The sequence below is a fragment of the Canis lupus genome, chromosome 10, assembly GCF_003254725.2.
Source record: "Canis lupus dingo isolate Sandy chromosome 10, ASM325472v2, whole genome shotgun sequence".
Classification (NCBI taxonomy): domain Eukaryota; kingdom Metazoa; phylum Chordata; class Mammalia; order Carnivora; family Canidae; genus Canis; species Canis lupus.
The window spans coordinates 25,234,817-25,248,886 of record NC_064252.1 but is presented as its reverse complement, the minus strand read 5'-3'; positions in this window follow the sequence as shown (position 1 = coordinate 25,248,886).

Genomic DNA, 14,070 nt, shown 5'->3' with positions numbered 1-14,070 from the left:
CTTACTCACTAACAGTGGGATCTCTAGCTGCCACAGGTAAGCTTCCAATCTGCTTCAGATGCCCATCCAACAGCAACATTAAAAAGATTCTTGGGGGAGCCTTGAGGCGACTCCTGCTCACCTGGTTCCTGAAAAGGAGGTTTCCCTGCATCTGGTTTGCCCTTGAAAGGCTTCCTGGGAGTCTATCCAGCCCCCTTCCCCTCCAAGGAGGATGAAATAGGCCAGGGGGCCTCTCCCAGGACATGCAGGTAACAGAATCCACAGCTCACTGGGGTGGGAGGGCTAAGGAGGACCCAGCAACCCCTAGGGAGGGGGACACCCCTTCCTTCTGCTCTGAACCCATTCAGAAAACTGACACGGAAGCAAAGTAGGTTGAGACAGAAAGTGAGTGGGTTGAAATGTAAACAGAAGGGAGGGGGGAATGGGGGAGAGTTGGAGAAGTCAGGAGGAACTTGGGAATGCAGAGAGAAGGAGGGCAGGGAGATTACAATGGGGATAGGGGAACTGTGCCAACACAGCCTTCCCCACTCGACCCTGCAGATGCCATTGGATAAGAAAAGGTATAAATGGGGTACCTGGGTGGCTCCGTCAGTGAAGCACCTGCCTTGGGCTCAGGTCATGATCCTGGGACCCTGGGATGGAGTCTTTCATCACATCCAGCTTCCTGCTCAGCGGGGAGCCTGCTTCTGCTTCTCCCTCTGTCACTCCCCCTGCTTGTGCTCTCTCTCCCTGTCAAATAAACAAATAAAATCTTAAAAAAAAAAAAAAAAAAGAATAAGTATAAGCATGTGCAGAGGGACGGGTGGTTTGCTGGCAGGACCATCGTCATGACATCGTTGGTGGCAATGAGTGGGCTGAGGGTAGGGGTGGTGACTGGTCTGAAGAATGAGTGGATTTTCCTTTTGTCTCCATTCAGCCTGGGACTATGAATAGCCCCAACTTCAGGAAAGTGTGGGGGCCACTGAGAGGTCCAGAGAGAGTCCAAGAAATGGGTGAAGAGCAGGAAATTGATTTCTTTGCTCCTTTTCCCATTTCCATACCTAATAAACACTGTCTCTCTCATTGGGCCCCATAGCCTCAATTCCCCAAACCCGATGAGTGCTTCCCACACTGCTCCCTCATCTACTCCCCAGAAAACATTTTCTCTCCAGCTGTGAAGATTAAGTCTCTAAAATTACCTATGATGTAAGGATTCCAGAACTGACTGAGGACGTCACAGGTTAGTCAAACCAAAGTTGCAAGTGACTGTAGGGAAACTCTTCTGCATATTGATATTCACTAAAGAAATACCAGTAAGAACACTAAATAAAGGGACTAGCCATGATATCTTTGTTTATTTCCTGCATTATCAGTTTTTTTGTTTTTTGTTTTTTTTAAGGAGGCTCCACTTCCAGCGTGGAGCCCAGCGTAGAGTTTGAACTCAGGACACTGAGATCAAGAGTTGGACACTTAACTGGCTGAACCACCCAGGTGCCCCATCAGCTTTTTTTTTTCCCCATCAGCTTTTTAAAAAGATTTTATTTATGTATTTGAGAGAGACAGAAAAAGTGACAGAGAGCATGAGCAGGGAGGAGAGGGAGAAAGCAGGTTCCCCACTGAGCAAGGAGCTTGATGTGGGGCTCTATCCCAGGACCCTGGTATCATGACCTGAGCCAAAGGCAGATACTTAACCAACTGAGCCACCCAGGCACCCCCCACATCAGTTTTCACTTTGTTTTTTATTGTGGTAAAATATACATAACAACTGAATTATACACTTAGAAATAGTTGAGATGGCAATATTATCTGTATTTTACCACAACGAAAGATGTACAGATATAACCATTTTAACCATTTTTAATGTACAATTCAGTGGCATTAAGTAATTCACATCATTGTGCAACTATCACCACTCCCATCCCCAGAATTTCTTGGTCTTCCTACACTAAAACTCCATGCCCATTAAACCAACTCCCCATTCTCCTTCCCCACAGCTCCTGGCAACCACCATTCTGCTTTCTGTTTATGACTTCAACTACTCTACATCATATAAGTGGAATCATACAGCATTTGTCCTTTTGGGTCTAGCTCATTTCAATTATTATAATGCTGGGGATCCCTGGGTGGCTCAGCGGTTTAGCGCCTGCCTTTGGCCCAGGGCGTGATCCTGGAGTCCTGGGATTGAGTTCCATGTCGGGCTCCCTGCATGGAGCCTGCTTCTCCCTCTGCCTGTGTCTCTGCCTCTCTCTCTCTATGTCTATCATGAATAAATAAATAAAATCTTAAAAAAAATATTATAAGGCCTTCAAGGTTCTCCATGTAATAGCATGTGTCAAAATATCATTCCTTTTCAAAGTTGAGTAATATTCCATTGTACATATATACCACCTGTTGTTTATCCCATTCACCTATCAGTGGACATTTAGGCTGGTTCTACCTTTTGGCTATTGTGCATAATGCTGCTATGAATATGGGTGTACAAATAGCTGTTTGAAGTCCTGCTTTCAGTTCTTTTGTGTCTATAGCCTAAAGTGAAATTGCTGAATCATATGGTAATTCTATGTTTAACTTTTTTTTTAAGTTTGCAATTTTTTTTTGAGGTTTTATTTATTTATTCATGAGAGACAGAGAGAGAAAGAGAGAAAAGCAGAGACACAGGCAGAGGGAGAAGCAGGCTCCATGCAGGGAGCCTGATGTGGGACTCGATCCCAGGTCTCCAGGATCAGGCCCTGGGCTGAAGGGGACGCTAAAATGCTGGGCCACCCGAGCTGCCCTATGTTTAACTTTTTGAGGAACTGCCATACTGTTTTCCACAGTGGCTGTATCATTTTACCTTCCGTCCAGCAGTGTACAGGGGTTCTCCAATTTCTCCACATTTCCCAACAATAGTTCTTTCCTTCCTTCCTTCCTCCCTCTTTCTTCCTTTCTCTCAATAATAGCCATCCTAATGAGTGTAAAGTGGTCTTATTGTGATTTTGATTTGCATTTCCCTAATGATAAGGGATGTTGAACATCTTTTCATGTGCTTATTGGCCACTTGTATGTCTTCTTTGGAGTAATGTCTGTTCAAACCCTTTACCCATTTTAAAAATTGGGTTCTTTTTTATTGTTAGCAATAATATTTACTCAAATTAATACTAATTGATTATGCCTTATTACTAAGAAAAATACTTTTTTTTTTAAAGCTAGGCTTTTTCTCCCTGCTATTCAACAAGATACTTGTCTTTTTCTTTTTTTCCATTGAGCTTTTGGGTGGAAAACCATAAATTCCCCAAAACCCCCCTCCTTCTCCTAGCCCTAGGATTTGCAATGAGTCAAACTGATCCAGCAGCTTGAGTTGAGGAGGTCAGACAAAGGAAGGCAGCAACCCATCTTGGAGAATGGTTGGTGAAACCAGGCTTAACCTTATTTTACAATTAGCAATAACTTACTAATTATATCTAAATTCTGAGATAGTGGAAATGAGGTCATGGTGCTAGAGGAGGGCAGGGGATTCCTCTTTGAGGTGGAGTTTCTGTTTGAATCGTGATGGACAATCTACCCTGAGCGCCCAGCCTCGTATCTAAATCTCAGTGGACAACCAGGGAAAGAACTTTCTAGACGGTCAGAGATGGTATGGAAAAGTCATTCAGTTAATTATCTACAAAGCTATCTCCTTGATTATTGATGAATAGTAGAGATCTCAGGCTACACAGAAAGGCAACAGCTTTTGTTAAAAGAAAAAAAGAGTAGCTTCTATCTTTTTTTTAAATTTTAATTTATTATTTATGATAGTCACACAGAGAGAGAGAGAGAGAGAGAGGCAGAGACACAGGCAAAGGAAGAAGCAGGCTCCATGCACCGGGAGCCCGACGTGGGATTTGATCTCGGGTCTCCAGGATCGCGCCCTGGGCCAAAAAGGCAGGCGCTAAACCGCTGTGCCACCCAGGGATCCCGCTTCTATCTTTTTAAAGGTCATTCTTGTGCTAAGCATGATGCTCAGTACTATATTTGTTTAGTAACTTATTTAACCTCCCCACCAGCATTTTACGGTAGACAGAGCTTTATGCCCATTTTAGAGATGGGTCAGTTGTGATTTCGGCTAAATGACTCGCCCAAGATCACACAGCTAGTGGCAGTGCCAAGCTTCAAATTCAGGTATGCTTGATTCCATAGTCAATATACCATATTATCTCGCCTCAAATCGCATGCTTTTACTCAAATTGGCTGCAGCCATATCCCAACCCACCCCCAATAATTGCACTCTGGACCTCACACCTCCCTGCCTTTCTCCATCCCTAGCCTGAAGATCCCCTTCTCCTCTTCCAGGTGAGAATCTTGCTTGCCTTCTGTTATGAGTTGAATTGCATTCCCCCAAAAGTGGTATGTTGAAGTCCTAACTCCAATGCCTCAGAATATAACCTTATATGAAAAAAGGAATCTTATGGATTTACCCAATTCCAGATGAGGTCATCAGCATAGGTTCTAATCCAAGACTGGTGTCCTTATTAAAAATGGGAATTTGGACACAAACAAACCTGCACTCAGGGGAGATGATGTGAAGACATGGGGAGAACACCATGGGGAGACGGCAGATTGGAGCGATCCATCTACAAGTTAAGGAATGCCTGAGGCCACCAGCAGCTAAGAGAGTCATGCAACAGACCCTTCCCTGGCATCTTCAGAGATGATGCCCACCCCATGATTTCACATCTCCAGCCTCCAGAACTGTGAGACCATAAAATTCCAGTTGTTTGAAGCCACCCAGTTTGTGGTGCTTTGTTATGTATGGAAACTAATATGCCCACCCCTACAAGGCTCACCTCTGCCGTGTTCTCATCTGAGAGGACATGTGCCTCCCCCTGAGGATTAATTACTTCTGGATTCCCAGATCTCCGTATAAGCCCCTAATCACTCACTTATCACTTTACCAAAGGGCTCTTAATGTTTTTACCTCCTCCACTGAGCGAGCTGCCCAGGAAGGGACTGTTTACCTTTTTCAGTCTCTCTTCACGGGACCCCTACCCGCTACCCCCAACACCCAGCATGAAAGCTCAAGTAGATGCATGGTTCACATCAAATGTCATAGAACCACAGGGTTGGGAGGCCAGCAGTGGTCTTCTAGTCCAGCCCAACATGAACACACTTGTCCAGGAGAAGGTCCAATATCTATACTGACTCATGAATTGGCCAAAACAAATCAAGTTTTCATCTCCCTGCCATCTCTACTCCCATTAGCCTCCTCTCAGATCTCTCTCTCCAGAAATATCGTGCCTCCCTCCCTCCCTGCAAGGGCAGTGCAGGTAAATTCCTCAACTTGCTGGCACTAGCATTTAGTAGCCCTGTGGCCTTGACAAATGACTTTCTCTTTTGGGCCTGTTTCCTAATCTGTAAAATAAAGAAAATGACACATGGGCCATGTGCCATTAGGATGATTAAATGAGATGTCACATGCAATCTGAGGGATTCTCAGGGTCGCCTTAAACTGAAATAGCCATATAAACTGACTTAACAGGGCACCTGGGTGGCCCAGTGGTTGAGCATCTGCCTTTGGCTCAGGTTGTGATCCTGGGGTCCTGGGATTGAGTCCTGTGTCAGGCTCCCTGAAGGGACCCTGCTTCTTCCTCTGCCTATGTCTCTGCCTCTCTCTGTGTCTCTCATGAAAAAATAAATAAAATCTTAAAAAAAAAAAAAAAAAGAAACAAAAACCTACTTAACATCTCCATCCTGGGGGTGCAGGGCGACAGGCAGGCAGGTGCCTCCTTAAACGTCTCTGGGGGGGTTGTGGGCAGTTCCTTCCTGTGGGCAGGAACTTCCTGTGGCAGTTCCTCCCAGCCCAGCCTCTGGCTCAGATACCCTGTGCCTGGCTCTCTGCAGGTGGCTTCACCCCAAGGCAGCCAGGGCTAGCTCAAACCTGTGATAGTAGGGTTCAGAGATTGCCAAAGCAGGAAGGACAGGAAGGGAGAACCCAGAATTGGAAAGGACTGAGTTGCCTAGCAGACCTCAGGATTCCTGCAGTCTGACTGTCACACCAGGTCACAGGGAAGCCTTTCTGGCCTCTCCTCATGGGCTTGGCCTGCTGCCCTGTTTCTGAGCCATGGACACTGGACCATCTCTTTTTTCCTCCTTGTTCTAGGGCCTCCCAATCTCCTCTCCCCTTGCCAGTCTAAAGAAAACCCACAGGGCAGCCCAGGTGGCTCAGCGATTTAGCACCGCCTTTAGCCCAGGGTGTGATCCTGGAGACCGGGGATGGAGTCCCACATCAGGCTCCCTGCATGGAGCCTGCTTCTCCCTCTGCCTGTGTCTCTGCCTTTCTCTCTCCCTCTCTCTCTACATCTCTCATGAATAAATAAATAAAATCTCTCTAAAAAAAAAAAAGAAAAGAAAAAGAAAAAGGAAAAAAGTAAAGAAAACACACAATCCAATGTAAAACACAAAATTGTTCCTGCCAAAGAAGAAATCCTTTTACTGTATTATGCAGAGTGATATATTTCTCTGTGTCTCAATCTATCTCATTGTAGCAAAGGGAAGAAGAGACACTTCATCTTTGCAAAACCCCACCTCTTAAGCTCATTAAGTGCTTCTCAAACTAAACTATTAGTAATTTTTCTTTTTCTTTTTAAAAAGATTTTATTTGTTTATTTGAGAGAGTGAGTGAGAGAGAGAGAGAGCACAAGCAGGGAGAGGAGCAGAGAGAGGAAAGCAGACTCTCCACTGAGCAGGGAGCAGATGCGGGGTTCGATCCCAGGATCCCTGGATTATGACCTGAGCCCAAGGCAGACACTTAACCAACTGAGCCAACCCAGGTACCCCAGTAATTTTTCTAAGAAAAGTTTTCTGTTTATGATCTTTGGAGAACTCACCATTTGGCTGCTTGAGGAGCTGCATGTGACCAAAAATGTGCTTTTCTGTTTTTTGTTAAGATAAAAAAGTTTGTGAATTAGTTGCCAACTTTTTTTTTTTAAGATTTTATTTATTTATTCATGAGAATACACAGAGAGGAGAGAGAGAGAGGCAGAGACACAGGCAGAGGGAGAAGCAGGCTCCATGCAGGGAGCCTGACGTGGGACTTGATCCCGGGTCTCCAGGATCACACCCTGAGCTGTAGGCGGCGCTAAACTGCTGAGCCACCGGGGCTGCCCAGTTGCCAACTTTTAAATTCCTAGATTTAAGTAAAAATCTGAATGACGGGGATGCCTGGGTGGCTCAGCAGTTGAACATCTGCCTTCGGCTCAAGATGTGATCCCAGGATCTGGAATCGAGTCCCGCATCAGGCTTCTGCATGGAGCCAGCTTTTCTTCCCTCTGCCTGTGTCTCTGCCTCTCTCTGTGTCTCTCATTAATAAATAAATTAATCTTAAAAAAAAATTGGAATGACTCAGCTTCTCTTGAACTATCAGAAGGTCCTGCCACAGGGTCTACCTTCCTATTGGCCAACAGTCTGTTGAATTTGAGAGACGATATCCTTCCACAGGCATGCACTCTACAGTTTACCTGTAAAAGTAGAAGAAGTGCCCACTCACTGTTTTCCTGACTCAGCTAGTTTCATTTATTTAACTCAATTGCCTGTACTCTATAGACATTTGATTTTACTGCCCCAGGCCAGCTCTCACTGGGGATTGTGAACCATACCAATGACTTTGCTTTTTAATTTTAACTTGTATTTTTTTGTTTGCTTGTTTGTAGGCTCTTTGCCCAACGTAGGGGTTGAGTTCATGACCCCAAGATCAAAAGTCTCATGCTCCAACGACTGAGCCAGCCAGGTGCCCCATTGATTTTGGATTTTATACCAAATCTAAGAGAACCCATCAAAAGGCTTTAAACATGTGAATAGGGGCACCTGGGTGGCTCAGTGGTTGAGCATCTGCCTTTGGCCCATGGCGTGATCCCAGGGTCCTGGGATCGAGACCCACATCGGGCTCCCTGCAGGGAATCTGTTTCTCCCTCTGCCTGTGTCTGCCTCTCTCTGTGTGTCTCTCATGAATCAATAAATAAAATCTTAAAAAAAAAAAAAAACATGTGAATGATATGTTTACATTTCTATCTGAAACTCATCATCCTGAGTTCTGTAGAGAATGGATTAGAATGGGATAGAGAATAAAAGCAAAGGGACAGTCTACAGTAGTTATTCAGGCCAGCCATAGTAATGGCCTGCATTGGGGTGGTGGTGGTGGTGGAGATGGAGAGGAGTAGACACATACAAGATACATTTGTGGAGCAGAAGCCACAGGGCCTGGAATGAATTGGATGGGGAGGCTGGAGAATGAGTTGATGGTGTGTATAACTGCGGGGATGGGGGTTCCATTTATTGAAACAGGGGACCTGGAGGGTGTACAGATTTATGGAAGGAAATCATAAGTCCAGTATGGGGTTTGTTTATATGTGGGATGCTCAAGCATGCCACTGATTTCAGAAGAGCCAGCCTGGAAATATACAGTTGAGGGCCACCAGCCTACAGATAGGCAGGGAGTAAGAGTAGAGTCAGATGAGAAGAGCCTTGGGCCTCAGTCCTGGGAAATTCCTATGCACAGATTGAACAGATGAGGAACAGAGAAGCCGGCTAAGGAATCTATAAAGGAACGGCCAGAGAGGTGACAGGAAAAGTGAGTAAGTGTGGCATCACAGAAGCAAGAAAAGAGAGTATAATTAAAGGAGGAGTGGTTGGCTGTCTGGGAGGTCAGGTCAGTGAGGCATGAAAGGGTCCATTGGAATTAAGATCATGGTGGTCACTGAAGACCACAGCTCACTGGGGCTGACTGATGGCTCCTTTTAGAGGGAGTGAGTGCTCCCTAGTTTGCCACAATCCTCACTACTCCCTCCCATCCCCATCTAATACTTGGCCTGAATCACATTTTTGTCCAGTTCCTGGAAGTATTTATACATCTGACCCTTTTCCCGGAGCAATAAGTACTACTTTGCAGCATCATTTTAAAACGGTGATTTGTCTCTCCTAACACAAAAAGCACTTAACACTATGCCTAGCACTTAATAAATGTTAGTTGTTAATTATATCACTTTTTCCTGTTCTGTACTCCATTAACCTCCACAGGATGCTTCAGACTCTTTCTCTTCTTCTCTGGTTGATTGCAAATAACCTAAAAGCTCTGTACCTGCCTTCTGGTTTCCTCCATCGGATTTGACCTCTCCTCTCCTGTGCCTACTTGAGCCCTACCCACCCTTCTGCTCCAGCTAAGTTTCCTGCTCCTCCAGGAAACCCTCTCACTGGCCTCCGGTGAATTCATCATTCTCTGGACTCTGATAAAACTTCCTAGCTATGCCATTTATTCTATGATTAATCTTGCTCTATCATGTGACTTGGATGGTTATTTACTTGAATTATTGCCTTTTTTCTCCAACTTAATTGTAAACTTGTGGTTAAGGAGGCATATTTAATCTCAGCAATTTTTACACAATGCCTTGCCGCAATAGGTCAATACATAATAGTTGATTGATAACTTAATTGCTCCTTCTAGAAGTGGGCACCTATTGATTTGTCTGCCAAGTCCATCTTCCTTTTCTGGAAGATGTCTACTCTGCCTCTACCTCCCTGCTCCATCCTCGTGGTGACAATGCAAAGGTTATGTCTTTGCTGTGAAACCTGCCACCTTGACCCCCCTGACCTGCCCATTCACTCCTCTCTGAGGCCCAGACTGGAACATACAAAGATGTCTCATCAGGTTCCTGGCAGACAGCAGCAGTGAAGGCCAATATTCATTGAGCATGTGTCAGAGACGGCTTCAAATGGTGTACAAATCTTTTGTTCAGGCTCATTAAACCCATACAAGAACCCTACAAGGTAGATATTATTATCATTATCCCCATTTTACAGATAAGGAGACTGAGGCAGACCTCCTGTCTGTTCTGTTTCACCTGTGTAGAAGCTGGACTTCTCAAACTCAGAGCTCCCTGTTGTTTCCTCACCACTGAATCTCTACTCTCTTCCTGCCACCTCCACAGCACAGTCCAGGTGTCTCCTATCACCATACCTTTTATTGTGCCAATCTCTTTGCTTGGGAACATTATCCCCTGCTTTTTTGCCCAAGTAACTCCTACTTAATCTTTAAGACAGAGGTCAGGTGGTGCCTCTTTCATGAAGCCTTCCTTGAACAGCCTCCTCCCTCCTAGATAGGAGAACTACTGTCATCTCTCACCCATGCCTGGGCTGCCCCCTCAATATTGTATTCATGACATTGCAATCCCAGAGTCAGCTGAGTTATCTGTGTCTACATAGACTCTGGGCTCTAAGAAAACATAGACCCCAGAGTCTGGCACTGGGCCCAACACAAAGTAAGCAGAGAGTGAAGGCAGAAATAGCAGTTCTTCCCCAGATCCACAGTGTCACAGTTAATGCCACCAGTGGATAAACTATGACCCCTATGCCAACCTCACAGAACTCTGTAGGAGGGAGAGCCCCAGAGAGATTCGGTTCAAGTTGACCATCTGGGATTAAAGTAGCAGAGTAAGACAGACAATAACAAGTTTTGACAAGAATGTGGAGAAATTGGAACCTCAAATACTACCCATGGGAACATAAAATGGTGCAGTCACTGTGGAAAACAGTGTGGGAGTTCTATAAAAGGTTAAACAGAGAGTTACTGCATGACCCAGCAATTCTACTCCTAGGTGGATACCCAAGAGAAATAAAAATATATGTCTACAGAAAAATCTGTACAAAAATATTCGAAGTAGCATTCTTCATAATAGCCAAAGGTAAAAATAATCCAAATGTCCATTAACTGACTTTTGGATAAACAAAATGTGGTAAATCCATGCAACAATAATATGAAGCCACAGAAAAGAATGAAATTTTTTTTTAATTTTTATTTATTTATGATAGTCACAGAGAGAGAGAGAGAGAGAGGCAGAGACACAGGCAGAGGGAGAAGCAGGCTCCATGCACTGGGAGCCCGATGTGGGATTCGATCCCGGGTCTCCAGGATCGCATCCTGGGCCAAAGGCAGGCGCCAAACCACTGTGCCACCCAGAGATCCCCAAAGAATGAAATATTGACACATACTACATCACGGGTCAACTTGAAAACATTATGCTAAATGCAACAGGCCAGTCACAAAAGACTAAAATGTCCCTGTCCAAGAATTGCCAAATCCATAGAGCTAGAAAATAGATTAGTGGTTGCCATCTTTTGAAGGTAGTAAGAATGTTCTGGAATTAAACAGCAGCAACAATTGCACAGCCTTGTGAGTATACTCAAACCACTGAACTGTATACTATAAAGGGTACATTTTATGGTATGTGAATTATATCTTAAATTTAAGAAAAGGGCGGAGTATGCAAAGCTGAGAAACATGGAGACCAAGGGAGGTGACAGGGAGAATACGACAATAAAAATAATAAAATAATGGGTAGCAGTTATCAAGTGTTGGCTACAGGAGAGGCACTAGGTGACATATTTAACATGAATAAATTATCCTATTTAATTCTCACAGCAACTCTGTGAGGCAAGTTCTGTTATCACTCTCATTTTATAGATGATAAAATGAAAGTCCTGGAGAGGTTAAGCCACCTATCAAGGGCACATGTGGAAAGTGGCTGAACTAAGCCCTAGCTGTAAAGCTTTGCTACAATGAAATATTGCCTTGTGCACGTGACCATCCACAGGACAGAATTAAGTCCCAGAATAAAGGTAGACGGTGCTAGGGGAGGCTGAAGAGGTCTTCACATCTCATTGGGTGTTTGAAGCATTTGAAAAAGATTCTGAAGTGCAGACTGGACTTTGACAAGCAGAGATGGAGAAAAATACATTTCAGGCAGGTGGAAAAAAACTTGAGCAAATATGTAGAGTTGAGAATATATGGGTGTATTAAGAGGGCTCTGCTAACATTATCAGTGACCGCCCCCCCCCCCTTCAATATCCATGGCCTCTTCTTCCTCAGTGGACAGAATGCCCAGGTGATGGATCATGATTAGCCTAAGGCCACTGAACAACACTGTCTCCTGCTTTCCCTGCATCCCTTACAGCTAAGGGTGCACATGTGATCCAGTTTGGGCCAACAGCTCCTACCCAGACATCTGCTGGGAAGTTTTGCTTTCCTAATTAAAGGAAAGTGATGAGCTTCATACCCTCTGAGCTCTTCCTCCTTTCTCCCTAGCTTGAATGCAGATGCATTATCTGGAGCTGCAGCCACTATCTTGGGATCATGAGGTGCCAAGTATGAGAATGCAAACCAACGCATTGAGGTTGATGGAGCAGAAAAACGGAAAGAGCAAGGGTCCCTGAGGGTATCACTGAGTTGCTGAGCCAGCAACATCCTCCAGACTCCTTGTGCAAGAAAAATAAATCTCTATTTGCTTAATAACGGTTCTGTTAACCCTCCTGATAATATCCTGAACTTTTAACCTCATGGTTTAGAAAGGACTAACTCTACCCTGAGCTCCAGCGATGCGCCCCAGCCAACCAATCACTATATCCCATCTCCCTGGCCAGAGTAGTTCATTCAGGGATGTAGTACTTTGATCTTAGACTTTTAGCTTCCAAACTGCAAGAAATCTGCCTGTTGTTTGAGCCATTCAGTTTATGGTGTTTTTAAGATTTTATTTATTTATTTGAGAGAGAGAGAGAGCGCGCGTGCGAGCATGAGCCGGGGGAGGGGCAGAGGGAGAAAGAGAAGCAGACTCCCTGATTAGTGGAGAGCCCGATGTGGGACTTGATCCCAGGAACCCAAGATCACAACCCGAGCCAAATGCTTATCCAACTGAGCCACCCAGGTGCCCCATAGTCTGTGGTATTTTGTTATAGCAGCTTGAGTTGATTGAGACAGATGGTAAGAATTTTTTGGTTGTAAATGACAGAACTCTAACTCCAACTGATTTGAGCAAAAGAGGAGATATTAGCCTAGCAAGTAAAAAGTTCAGGGCTAGCTAAGGCTTTAAGTCATCACTGGGTCCAAGGGCTCAAGTTCTGCCATTAGGACACACTCTTCCTTTTTTCTTCCTCACATCCCCCTCTCTCTCCTTGCTTTGCTCAGTTTTGCTTTCTGCCAATTTCTTTCTCAAGGGATGTCCTCCCCTGTGGTAGCAAAGAGGCCACCAGCAGGTGTGTATGCTTGCATTGTCTTTACAGGCTGCAGCTCCAGGCTTAGTCAGCACTGCTGCTCATCACCTCATATGACCTTGACCCCCAACTTCTGTTTCAAAACTGAAAAAGACTCTGACTGGGCCTTGTTTACACACCTTCCCACTTCCACCCAACCAAGCTTGAGAACCAGAGAAATGGGACACTCCTATTGACTACTACAGGTCAAATGTCAACCCTAGAGGGGCCATTTCATTGGAAATCCTAGGGAGTGTGTGCAGCCTGCGGGTTGCATTTCTTTTAAGAGAAAAAAAGTACCTCAAGTAGAAAGAAAGATAAGAGGAAGACAAAAACAATCCAGCCAGGTAGGATCTCAATAGAGAGGAGGGCATGGAAATTCAAATGGGCAAAGGAGGCAGATTCAGAGGACAGCAAGGAAGGTAGTTGATTGCTGTTGAGGCGTTTGCACAGGAGGGAATCTTTAACCTCAAATCTCATGAAAATCTGGATTCTCCCAAATCCCAAATGCACATTTGCATGTGCACATAAAATACTGCACATAAGGGGCGCCTGGCTGGCTCAGTTGGTAGAGCATGGGACTCTTGACCTTAAGGTCGTGAGTTCGAGGGATCCCTGGGTGGCGCAGCGGTTTGGCGCCTGCCTTTGGCCCAGGGCGTGATCCTGGAGACCCGGGATCGAATCCCACGTCGGGCTCCCGGTGCATGGAGCCTGCTTCTCCCTCTGCCTGTGTCTCTGCCTCTCTCTCTCTGTGTGACTATCATGAATAAATAAATAAAATCTTTAAAAAAAAAAAAAAAAAAGGTCGTGAGTTCGAGTTCCATACCAGGCATAGAGATTACTTTTAAAAAATACTGCAAATAAGTTGGGAAGGTTTATAACCTCCTCCCCAGATACCAGAGAAAGAACTCCTGGTAATGGAGCAATACCTAAAGGTGGAATTTAGATATCTGAGAGGAAAGTTAAATACAAAGTCTGAGATGTCTTGTGGCCAAGCAAGCAGGCACAATGCCTGCGGTCAGAGCAAAAGTGGGCAGGCTCCCTGCCCTGGTGGAGCTTCCA